General features: G+C 41.0%; 1 protein-coding gene across 3 annotated transcripts in view; it reads right to left on the bottom strand.

Annotated features, from left to right (window-relative positions):
• The window catches only part of Ctdspl2 (CTD small phosphatase like 2), a 91906-nt gene extending 85065 nt beyond the window's left edge, over positions 1 to 6841 (bottom strand). Inside the window, exon 1 of one of the 3 annotated variants that reach the window (XM_012514042.2) lies at positions 6590 to 6798. The gene's annotated coding sequence lies outside the window, so the exon portion shown is untranslated. Of the gene's footprint in view, positions 1 to 6474; positions 6533 to 6589 lie in introns of those variants that run through there. The other 2 variants (XM_004623347.3, XM_023710903.1) reach the window with 2 other exon arrangements.
• Between the last annotated feature and the right edge of the window lie 4197 nt (positions 6842 to 11038).

An 11038-nucleotide genomic window follows, 5' to 3' on the forward strand; every position in this document is an offset into this window, starting at 1 on the left:
AAAAAAAAAAAAAAAAGAAAGTTCCTGCCAGTAAAACTTTAAATAAAATAAAATGTTAGCCCAGTAATTTGTTATTCAGGAGGAAGACTGCTGGGAACAGAAGTTCAAGAGCAGGTTGGACAATATAGCAAGCCTGCATTGCAAAACAACAAAAACTCTTATTTTGGCAATGATTTGCCATAAAATCCAAACAACTACCATAGTTCCTCTCCACCTCTAGCAGCCTGGATCAAACTCAGAGGTCTCTACCATTGACCTACATCCCAAAATTTTTGAGACAGGGTGTGGCTAAATTCCTCTACCTACCCTTGAACTTGTATTCTTACTTCAGCTTCTTAAATAGCTGGGATTACAGGCATGTACCACCACGCCAAGGCCACAGCTCACTTTTTTCTTAAAATTAGGGGAAACCCAACACTGCCAGATTATCATTTCTTACTATGTTACCATCCTTTCTACAGAATATGCCAACTTTCTTTTTGATGTATGCCTGTATATATGCATATACACAAGTTTCAATATACTTACTGGATGCATCAACAAAGACATTTCAAACTTTAAAAAGTAAACTAAATTTGACAGAATTTTCCTAAGAGTGCTTTATATTTAAGTAGTTCTCACCAAAACTGTAGGAGAATATAAACTCTTTCAGTAAAAACTGTGTGAGTGTGTGTGTATGGGTGTGGGTGTGCACAGATACTTAGAATACTGGGATGGCAACTGGACTCACAGAATGCTAATCATACACACATGTAAGGCCTTATTTAATTTTTGAGATACAGGCTTGACGTTGCCCAGGATGTCCTTGAACTTGGAAGCCCATCCCCTGCTGTAGCCTCTGGAGTAGCTGGGATTACAGGTATGTACTACTATGCCTGGCTCAATACAAAATTTTTTTTGAGACAGGAAATCATTCAGACTGGCCTCAAACTCCCAGATATCTCCTGCCTCAGCCTCCCAAGTGCTGGGACTCGTTATAGGTGTGTACCATCACTATTTAAAGTAAATCAATCAATCTCTCTCTCTCTCCCTCCTCCCTCCTCACGCTCCCTCTCCTTCTCTCAAAAATTGGGTCTTGCTATGTCGCCCACGCTATCCTCTAACTCAGTCTCCTGTGATTCTCCTGCTTCAGTCTCCCAAGTGCTAGGATTACAGATGTACACTACCACACCTGCTTCAGTTTCATATAATTTAATGTTATATGACTACTCTCAGGCCAAAAAAGTCCAACCCCCCCAAACATATTAACTGAATAAGAAAAAAGTCAAATAAGATGTTGACAAAGAAAAGTTATTAGCTAAAACCAAAATCATGAAAATATGATGGTCTTTGTCCAAAATAAAGCTTCATTGAGTATCTGAAATAATTTCCCATTATTTTTATCACTATGTACCAAGAAAATTACTCATTGTGATAAAGATAAACCACATGAAAGGTAGAAGACAAGATTAGCAGTTAATTTTTGAACTATTAGTAGAAGATTTAGTATAATCATAATTCTCTAACAGAAGTATTCTCCTATTTAACACACACACACACACACACACACACACACACACAGAAAAACCAGGGTGGCCAAACAGCTCAGCAGATTAAAGCGCTTGCTTAGGCAGACACAGGGACCAGGAGTTCAATCCCCAGGCCTGCTCTGGCCACAAAGTGAGCTCAAGGCCAGTTTGAACTGTGTAGCAAGACTCTGTCTCAAAAACACACAAAAAAAAAAGTGGGCTGGGGAGATACTGGCATAAGCACCTGCCTGGCAAGCACAAGGTCCTGAGTTCAGTCCCTGGTACAAAAATAAATAAATTCCTACCTAAAGATTACTTTTACTAATCAACATGAGAACACTAAAATTTTTCCTTCATTATTTTTGGCAAATTTTCTGCTTTCTTTAGTTCTCAATTTTTCAATGTTTTATGCCAGAGGAAATATTCTTCCTCAACTATACAAACTGCTAATAAATTTTAATCCCAATTATTTCTGAAGTACACAAGTGCCTTCCACTAGCACACTATTTTCTCTTTTTCTTCCCCCTCCCATTTTGGCAGTACTGGAATTGAACCCAAGGCCTTCACACTGAACTACAATCCAAAGCCGTAAGCATCTAACTGCTAACTTGCTAAATTGCCCAGGTTAGGCTAGAATTTGTGATCACCCTGCTTCAGCTGCACAGAATGCTGGGATTAAAAGCATATACCACCATACCTAGCTGTTTTCTTTCTTTGACCAAAACAGTTAAGACATTTCTCTGTTCTAAAAAGTAATAACATGAAGGCGCTTATGTCACTAAGCTATTTCCCCAGCAAAAAAAAAAATAAATTTCAGGGTTGTACATGGTGGCACATGCCTATAATCCCAGCACTTTGGAGGCAGAGGCAGGAGGATTGCTGCAAGTTTGAGACCAGCCTCAGCTACCAAGTGAGCTGAACTGCATAGTAGAGACCCTGTCTCCAAAAGATGAATGAATGAACGAAAAGGAAAGGTAAAGAATAGAATAGAAACTAAAAGACTATTAGAACTCCAAGTCAAAACACTGTTTAGGATTCAAGTTTAAGGTAAACATAGTTCCCTGTATTCCATTTCTGTTATACAAGTTTCTGAAGCTATTAAAATATGGAGTTCCTAATTAAGTCAATTAGCCTATTGCAATCTTAAATTCAAATTATATTTGTGTATATATAACATCTTATGATTCATCTTGGGGCCACATTTTTACTATCACCATTCCTTACTGCCAGATTCATAAAATTCTTAAACGACTCCAAAGGGCTCCCATTATAATTCTACCCTCATGCTTTTCTTCTCTAGAATGCACTCATATTCCACACCTTTCCTTGTCACACCCAGTGCACATTAACTTTTCTGTGTTCTGCTGTCTCTGCCTGTGTGTGGCATCAAGTTTATGCAATATATTAACCTGCGCTATTATTATTAAAAGATTATAAAGTTTTTCATGAGAATTTGTTTGAGACAGGATCACAGCAATCTGCATCAGCCTCCTGAGAATTTGTGATTTTTAGTTGGGTGTTTTGTTTTGTTTTCTCCGGAACCGGGGATTGAACTCAGACCCTTGCGCTTACCAGGGAAGCGCTTATTCCACTGAGCCATCTCCCCGGCGAATTTGTGATTTTTAAACAGCATCTCAGAATTCCCTAAGTGGCATATGTCTATAAGCCCAACATTCAGAAGGGTGGGACAGGATGATCTCTAGGAATTCAAGGTCAACAGGTTCTAAAAGCAAGTTCAAGCCAGCCTGCACTAGATAGTGAGACAGTGTAAAAGACAGAGACAGAGAGAGACACACAAGACACACAGACATGGACAGATGGACAGACAAGACAATACAGAGACAACACTGGAGAGAAAGAACAGTGGCAATTCACAAGTATACCTCACCTCAACCACCTGGTTATTTACCTATTTGTGATGTAGATCCAATTATAATTTAATGCAGTTTAAATTAAAAATTAGTGTAGTCATACAACCATTAGAAAATTTATGTCTGGCTTAGATATATGCCTCAAGGCAAATGTCAATTAAAGCTGCAATTGTACAGTTGTAATGTTTCATTATCTGATAAATATTCTTATCCTGAAAGTAAAGCAAATAACTCCCTGTAGCCAATCCAATTTTAAATGGTTAACTTTTTAACCTAATCGGTGGATTTTCATTAAGGGCATGCCATACACTGGAATAAATAAGATCTTCTCAGCCTATCTGGTACTTGTTACTTAAAAGTATCCTTTACAGTTAGCCAAAGTGGCCCATCTATGTAATCCCACCTACTGAAGGAAGCCAAAGGCAGGACTGCAAGTTTGAGGCCAGACTTGGCAGCTTAGTGAGATCCTGTCTCAAATTTTTTGAGTTGGAAATGAGCAGGGCATGACAGTAGACCACTGCAATCCCAGCAGTGAGAACCTGAGAGGAAAATCCCAATTTTAGTACAAGCCTGGGGAACTCAGCGAGGCCCTGCCATAAAATTTAAAAATTATAAAAAAGGCTGGATGTATAGCTCACTTGAAAGGCCCTGGGTTCAACCCCCTGTACTACTAAAAATTTAAGGGAGGGAGTTTGGAATGTAGATAAAAATAGATTTTAAACAGTGTATGGTAAATTACAATCAGAAATTTCTTTTTTCAGATTTTTTTTCTAATTTTGGCAAATCACTTTATTCCTTATCTCATTATGCACAGCATAGCCTCCTCTACCCAAGAGCACTGAATACTATTTTACTCATTCAGTAATTAATTCTATAGTTACAAATCTAAAGCATACTTTTGGAACAATATATCTAAGGTTCTTTAACTACAATTAGGTGGATTCTGTTGTATGATAATCTCATAAAGAAGCCAACTGACCCAAATCACAAACTGAGATGCAGCTACATTAACTTGGAAAAGATGAAAGTTCCTCAAATCTCCATAACAGTGGAAAATAACTTTCCCAGCTCAGATGAAATCTCCACAAGACATGGTATAAAGTGTAATATTATGAAATGTACTAATCCTATTTGGTATTCCTATGCAATCCTATTTAGAATTTCTCTGTGGCTACAAATCCATAAAAATTAAGCACTACATCACTTACCAGCTTTTGCAATTTTCAAACCATGCTGAAAAAAAGTACTAAAAGAACAAAAATATTGGGGCTGGGGTGATAGCTCAGTAGAATAAGCGCTTGCCTGGCAAGCGCAGGGTCCTGAGTTCAATCCTCAGTTCCACAAAAAAAAAAAAAAAAAACATAAATACTGAACAAATACAGTAATAAACAACTTAGGAGAATTTTTCCCCCCAGTCCTAGAAATTGAACACAAGATCACATGTACACTATTCAAGTACTCTACACTGAGCTTATCCTTAGCTCCAATTTGGAAGATTTCTTTAGTCAGGACTGGCCTTGAAATTGCTGATGGAGGCCAGGCTAAAATTCTCAAGTCCTTTCACTTCAATCCCATATGCTGGGATTACAGGCATGAGAATTCCTTAAGATGTGGTCTAGAACGTTCATGCAGATAGCTATAAACCAAATTTCATCAGAAACTACCCTGAAAGATCATTAACACAGACAACCCTACATTGGACCAATTAACTTATTTTAGATCCCTTTAAGTTATGTATTTGGTCCCACTTTTTGGATATATTGATTCAACAAGTATCCAGCATTCACAAACTTCCACTTCCCAACCCCCCTATTCAACTAACTCAACTTAACTGTAAAAGGCTGCTTCACTTAAAACCTAAATTTTGCCTTGACATTATGACCTTGGGACAATCTACCAAATGAAGGCTATAATGATGCCTGTGTATTACTACCTGTGAAATGTAATCCTAGCTTGGTAACAATAGTAAAGTCCTCCAAAGTGAACCTATGGAGCTGATAGCTTTTGAGCTATAAATAACTGGTAACGTAAAGTCATTCAGTCAATTAAAGGGAATGAAAAAAAAAAAACCCATGAAGACCCCAAATTCAACATGTTCAAAAATTCTGAAAAACACCAAACGATTGCTTACATGAATGAAAGAAAAAGGATGTGTAAACCTAGCCTTAACTTGTCATTTTCCTGCTTTTGTAAGGATAACCGATGGACCGCTAAATAAAAACGTAAAACTTGGCAATGAATGGTCAGCCAGAATATTAAGCAACTGCAATCTGAAAAGTATGTAGATAAATCTAACATTTCAAATCATTAACTTGTATACCTAGTTAGAGCAGTAATCTTGTTACTGCTTTACTAGCATCAGAAAGACAAATCCCTGCCTTCAAGGAACATCTGCATACACTTCATTTCAGCATCTTAGGAAAGTTTATTAGAAGTATCTCTTTAGGAATCCCTAAAGTGCCCTAAAGTGTTTAGCATCATTTACACATCTAGCTACCACTAGGGTGAGAAGTAAACAAACACGATTTACTTATGCAATTATATGCCACAGACTTCTGGTCAAGAATGCAAAAGCAAACACTGATACAAGCATTTAACACTCAAAGAAAAAAGAATATTAAGTTTATTAAGATTCAACCTTGACTAACTACGATGGAAATCAGACTTCCCACTTTTCTAGAACTTTGATCTGGAAAAGTAACAATGTCAACTCAACATTTTAACAGTACAGAAGGTGAACACAACTCAATAAAATCCCTTCTTCCAGATTCTCAAAAGATACTTGTAGGAACTGAAACACAGCAACCCCTTCCTAAAGGCATCCTAACAGAAACACTGAAAGAATCAGGTGGGCCAAGGGAATCAGAAAAAGTAATCTTCTAACTTACAGACCCGGAGGGACCACACCGCCGGTGACCAGAAGATTGGGGTGGGGGTGGGTAGCAAAGTGAAATCTAACCCCAGAAATCACAACACAGGCCTCAACCCAAGCGCCGAAGCTGGCGGGAAGTGAGCTCCCATTCCGTTCCCTGGGAAAAGTCCAGAGAGGAGCGGCTACGAGTGAACGGACGCGGCGCCAAACAGTGCCTGCCTACCAGCGCGTTGGAACCACTGAGCACCGGCGGAGAGCGGGAGGAGATCCGGCAGGCGGCCCTGCAAGAGGAGGACTAAGGTTGGCGGCAACGGCAACGTCTGGACGAAAGGGATTACCTCACTATGACGACAGAGAAGTGTCCTCAGGCTCCGGCGATGGTCCCGACTGCGCAATGTGGGGTGTCCTTCCCGCTTAGCCCTCAGCAGCAATAGACCCAGCTCCTTCAGCCAGTCGCCATTTCCCGCCTACCGACCTGCTGCACCGCACAGACAGGGACCCGGATGGAAAGCGGCCTCCCCGCGCAGGCGCTCTGACTTCCTCCTCCCCCTCCCGCCGCAATTCAGCGAAGTGGGAGGGAAGGAATGCGGGCGGCAGCAGAGGGAGGGGTGGAGGAGTGGAGGGGCGGAGGGGGGGGTCGTCCTTTACTTCTGCATAAGGGTTGGGTTTCTTGACGCCCAGAAAAAGTTGCGAGTCCAGATTCTTGACAAAAAATGAAGAGAGCGCCTTAGGACTGGGTGGAAACTAGGAAAGACAAAAACCTATCAGGATACGCCAGGGCCTGGGGGATATTTGTACTTTAGGGGCTTCCGTAGCTGGTCGTGTAGTGGTCGCAGGGGGAGTAGGGAGTAAAGCGTTAGGATTGGAGAGGCGGGGACGCAAAGGACGATTTTTTTTTCCCTCGCTGTTAACGGAACTGCTTAGGGCCGAGGTAGGAGGGGGAGCGCGCCCTGGCCCCAGAGGCGGGGCTTAGGAACTTGTTGGCCCCGGGCGGCTAAGGTTGAGTGTGTGTGGGCGCGCCAAGTGGGTGGGGCTGAGGTGGACGGGGCGGGACTTCAAGGGTTGGCGCGCTGGAAGAGGTCGCGCGCGGAGCGCTCCCCGAGGCTGCAGCTAGGCGGGTCTGGCTTCTTTCCTGGAATCTCGGGCCTCCTAAGAGTCCTTTCTGCATCTGACTGTCTAGAAAGCAGAGCACTCGCTTCTGGATCAGTGATACAAATTCACGTCCTTGCGTTGCTCGCGGTGTCGGCGGTATGCTGTGGGGTGAGGACTCGGAGCGTTTAGGTAAAGGGACTCCCACCTGAAAATCTGGCTGAAAGGGAAGTCAGCTCCCCAACGGCGAAAATGTATCAACTATCGGGAAAACAAGCCTCGTGGCGGGGAAGTTATCTTTGGACCAAAACTCCAGACCAGTGTCATTTCGATATGCAGACACTGCCTACCTCGCACTAAGAGTCTGGAAGACAGACTTTAAGATAAGATTTAAAATGAGATGACCACAAAGTGTGAAATGACAGGCGTCATTGGAGCACGCGACAGTGCTCTGAGAAGTCTGGTAAGGTCGCATCCACGTGAAACAGGAGTTGGAGTTCAAGCTTGTCTAAAAGCCCACCAACAGCTTGAGTTGAGCCAGTAGAGAAGTAGTTCTGAGAGCCAAGGGAAGAGGATTTGGAGTCTGAAAAAGTCATTGCCGGATGAGGCTGAGAGGTTAGCCTACATAACAGCCCTGGGAATATGATGGTTTCTAATTCAAAATGAAGAGCAGGTAGGCTATGAAAACCTGTGATAAAGTGCAATTACTTGATGGCAGTGGCAATCTGAAACTTCAGATGGTTAAAACTAAACAATTTTTTTCTAAAATTTGCTTCTGCCTCAGTGTTCGCCATCTTAATGCTGTTATTCCATACCCTACATCCAGTTTATTGGAAAGCATAATAAACTTTCAAGATATATTCAAGCCATCCCATATCCTTACATTCCACATCAACCATTTTAAAAAAAAGTATGACAGCTATCCTCCTGCTAGATATCTTCCCCAAAGAGCTTAAGACATCATACTACAGTGATACATACATACCAGTGTTTATAGCAGCACATTTTTTTTCCTTTTTTAGATAGCATTACGTTACGCAGCTCAGGCAGGCCTTCAATTCATGGTGTTCCTCCTGCCTCAGCCTCCTGAGTGCTGGGATTACACCATCACACCCAACCTATAGGAGCACAATTTTTAATAGCTAAATCCTGGATACAGCCGGTATATCAGTCAACACATGATTGGATAAAGAAAATGTGGTATGGAATACTATTTGTATTATTACTACTATACTACTTGTAGTATTCCATAGATTTGAGACATTCCAGGGAAAAAATGCACCTGGAAAATACTGAGTGAAATAAACCATACACACAAATTGAAATACTGCAATGCTATCTCTTATTTGAGTGAGACAAAGTATAAACAGAGAGGCCTGGGGGATATAGCTCAGTGGCACAAGGCCTGCCTGGCAAGTAGAAGGTCCTCAGTTTGATTTCTGGTACAAAAAAAAAAGTATAAACAAAGACAATAATAAAAGATGGAAAGAAAGGGACAAGGAGATAAATATCTTACAATAGAGAAGTGGCCTAAGTGGAAAACTTAGGGGTGAAGAGGAAGGGAAAGGAAATAAATAGACTAAAGATATGCCATGTATAAGAACCTAATAACCTTAGTTAATGTAAACATATCCCATAACATGAACTAACATTATTAATATCAACAGTAATGAAAAATGGTATAGGGAAATTGGAGGAGGGAGGAAGGACGGGAAAGGGATTTTAAAAAGAAACAAGTGTTGTTTTGTACATGTAACCATTCTCTGAGAAAATTGTAAACTGCATGAACTGCAAATATGTACTAATAAAATTTAAATTTAAAAAAGAGTCTCACCTTCATTTTAAAAACAGCCCTCTTAGGGCCTTGGAGATAGCTCAGTGGCGCAAGTGTGAGGTCCTGAGTTTGATCACTGGTACAAAACAAACAAACAAAAAAAAAAAAAAAAAAAAAAAAAAACCCAGTCTCCTTAGAGCTGAGTTTGGTGAGCCAGGGAGATAGCTCAGTAGAATAAGTGCTTGCCTGGCAGGCACAAGGGCCTGAGTTCAATCCCTGGTTCTGCCCAAAAAAAAAAAAATTATTTTTTTTCTTTGAGACAGGGTCTCCCTATATAGTTTGTTTATTTGGGGGGTTTTTGGGGAGAAGGGTCTACAGGGTGTTCAGGGTCTCACTACTAGGTCACACTCGTAGTGATCCGCCTATTTACAGCCTCCCAAGAGCTGGGATTATAGGCATGCCACCATGCCCAGTCTCAGTTGCCATCTCAGTGTGCCCCGAGGGTTGGAGCTGGGACAGCAGGCCGGGGGATTGAACCACCAATCCCTGCACCTGCTTGCAGGTGCTGTAATCTGCTGAGCTGTTTGGCTGGCCCTCCTATATAGTGTACACTGGCCTTTAACTCACGATGATCCTCCTGCCTCAGTCTCCCAAGTGTATGAATGAAGATGTGTATGCGCCCCCACACCTGAAAAAATATGTGATGGATAGGTTAACTATTTTGATATAATCAAAACATCGCCTTTACTCCATGAGCATAGACACTTGTTGTTTACCAATTAAAAATTAAAAAAAAAACTTAAAATATGAGCCAAATGTGACAACTCATACATATCATCACAGCACTCAGAAAAGCTGAAGCAGGAGAACCACAAATTTTATCCTAGCCTGGGCAATTTAGCAACATAACAAAAGCCTGTCTCAAAATTTAGAAAAGGGGGTGCCGGGGAAATAGTTCACTAGAATAAGCTCTTGCCCAGCAAGTGCAAGGGCCTGAGTTCAATCCCCAGTTCTGACAAAAAATTTTTTTAAAAAGGGACTGGAAATATAGCTCAGTGTGAAGGTCCTAGGTTCAATCTACAATACCACATATACACACCAATAAATTTGTGTTTTCATAATAAACAAATACAGGCTTTTTATTGCCCTTGTTCCCTAAACAATACAGTACTGTGTATAACAAGTTACATAGCATTTTACAGTATAACAACTATGAGTAATATAGAAATATTTCAAGTACATGGAAGAGCTGGTATGGTGGCATATGCCTATAGTCCCAACTACTCAGTAGACTGAAGTGGAAGAATGACTTGAGCCCAGGAGGTCAAGAACAGTCAGGGTAGTACAGGGCAGGGTGGCACACACTTGTAATCCCAGCACTTGGCAGGATGATGGAGACATAAAGGCCAGCCTAGGCTACATAGTGAATTTTAGAAGTAGCCTGGACTGCACAGCAAGACCCAATCTCATAAAGCAAAAAACAAAAATAGCCTGACTAACATAGTAAGACCAGCTCAAAAAAATTAAAATCCAAGCCAGGTGTGGTGGTACACTTCTGTAATTCCAACTGCTTAGGCGGTTGAGGCAGGAGGCTTACAAATTCAAGCACAGCCAGGGCAATTTAGTGAGTGAGTGACACCCTGCCTCAAATTCCAAAATAAAAAAAGTTAGGAATGTAGTTCAATGTAAAGGATGAAGGTCCAATCCCCAGGAAAGCAAACATGAAAAAACAGTAAGAGATCAAGTATACAGAAGCAAGTAAATTATATACAAATAGTATGCCATATTGCTACTACATGATGAATTTGGCAGGGTTAATGCAGGCACTTGTATACAATTACCAGTGACTTGCAAGTGCACACTCAATGGCAAGGGGAAAGCAGCTACACTTACTGTTTTTGATTTTTTTTTTTTTTTTTTTTTT

Source organism: Octodon degus, unplaced genomic scaffold (genome assembly GCF_000260255.1).
Source record: "Octodon degus isolate 3935 unplaced genomic scaffold, OctDeg1.0 scaffold00002, whole genome shotgun sequence".
NCBI classification, from domain to species: domain Eukaryota; kingdom Metazoa; phylum Chordata; class Mammalia; order Rodentia; family Octodontidae; genus Octodon; species Octodon degus.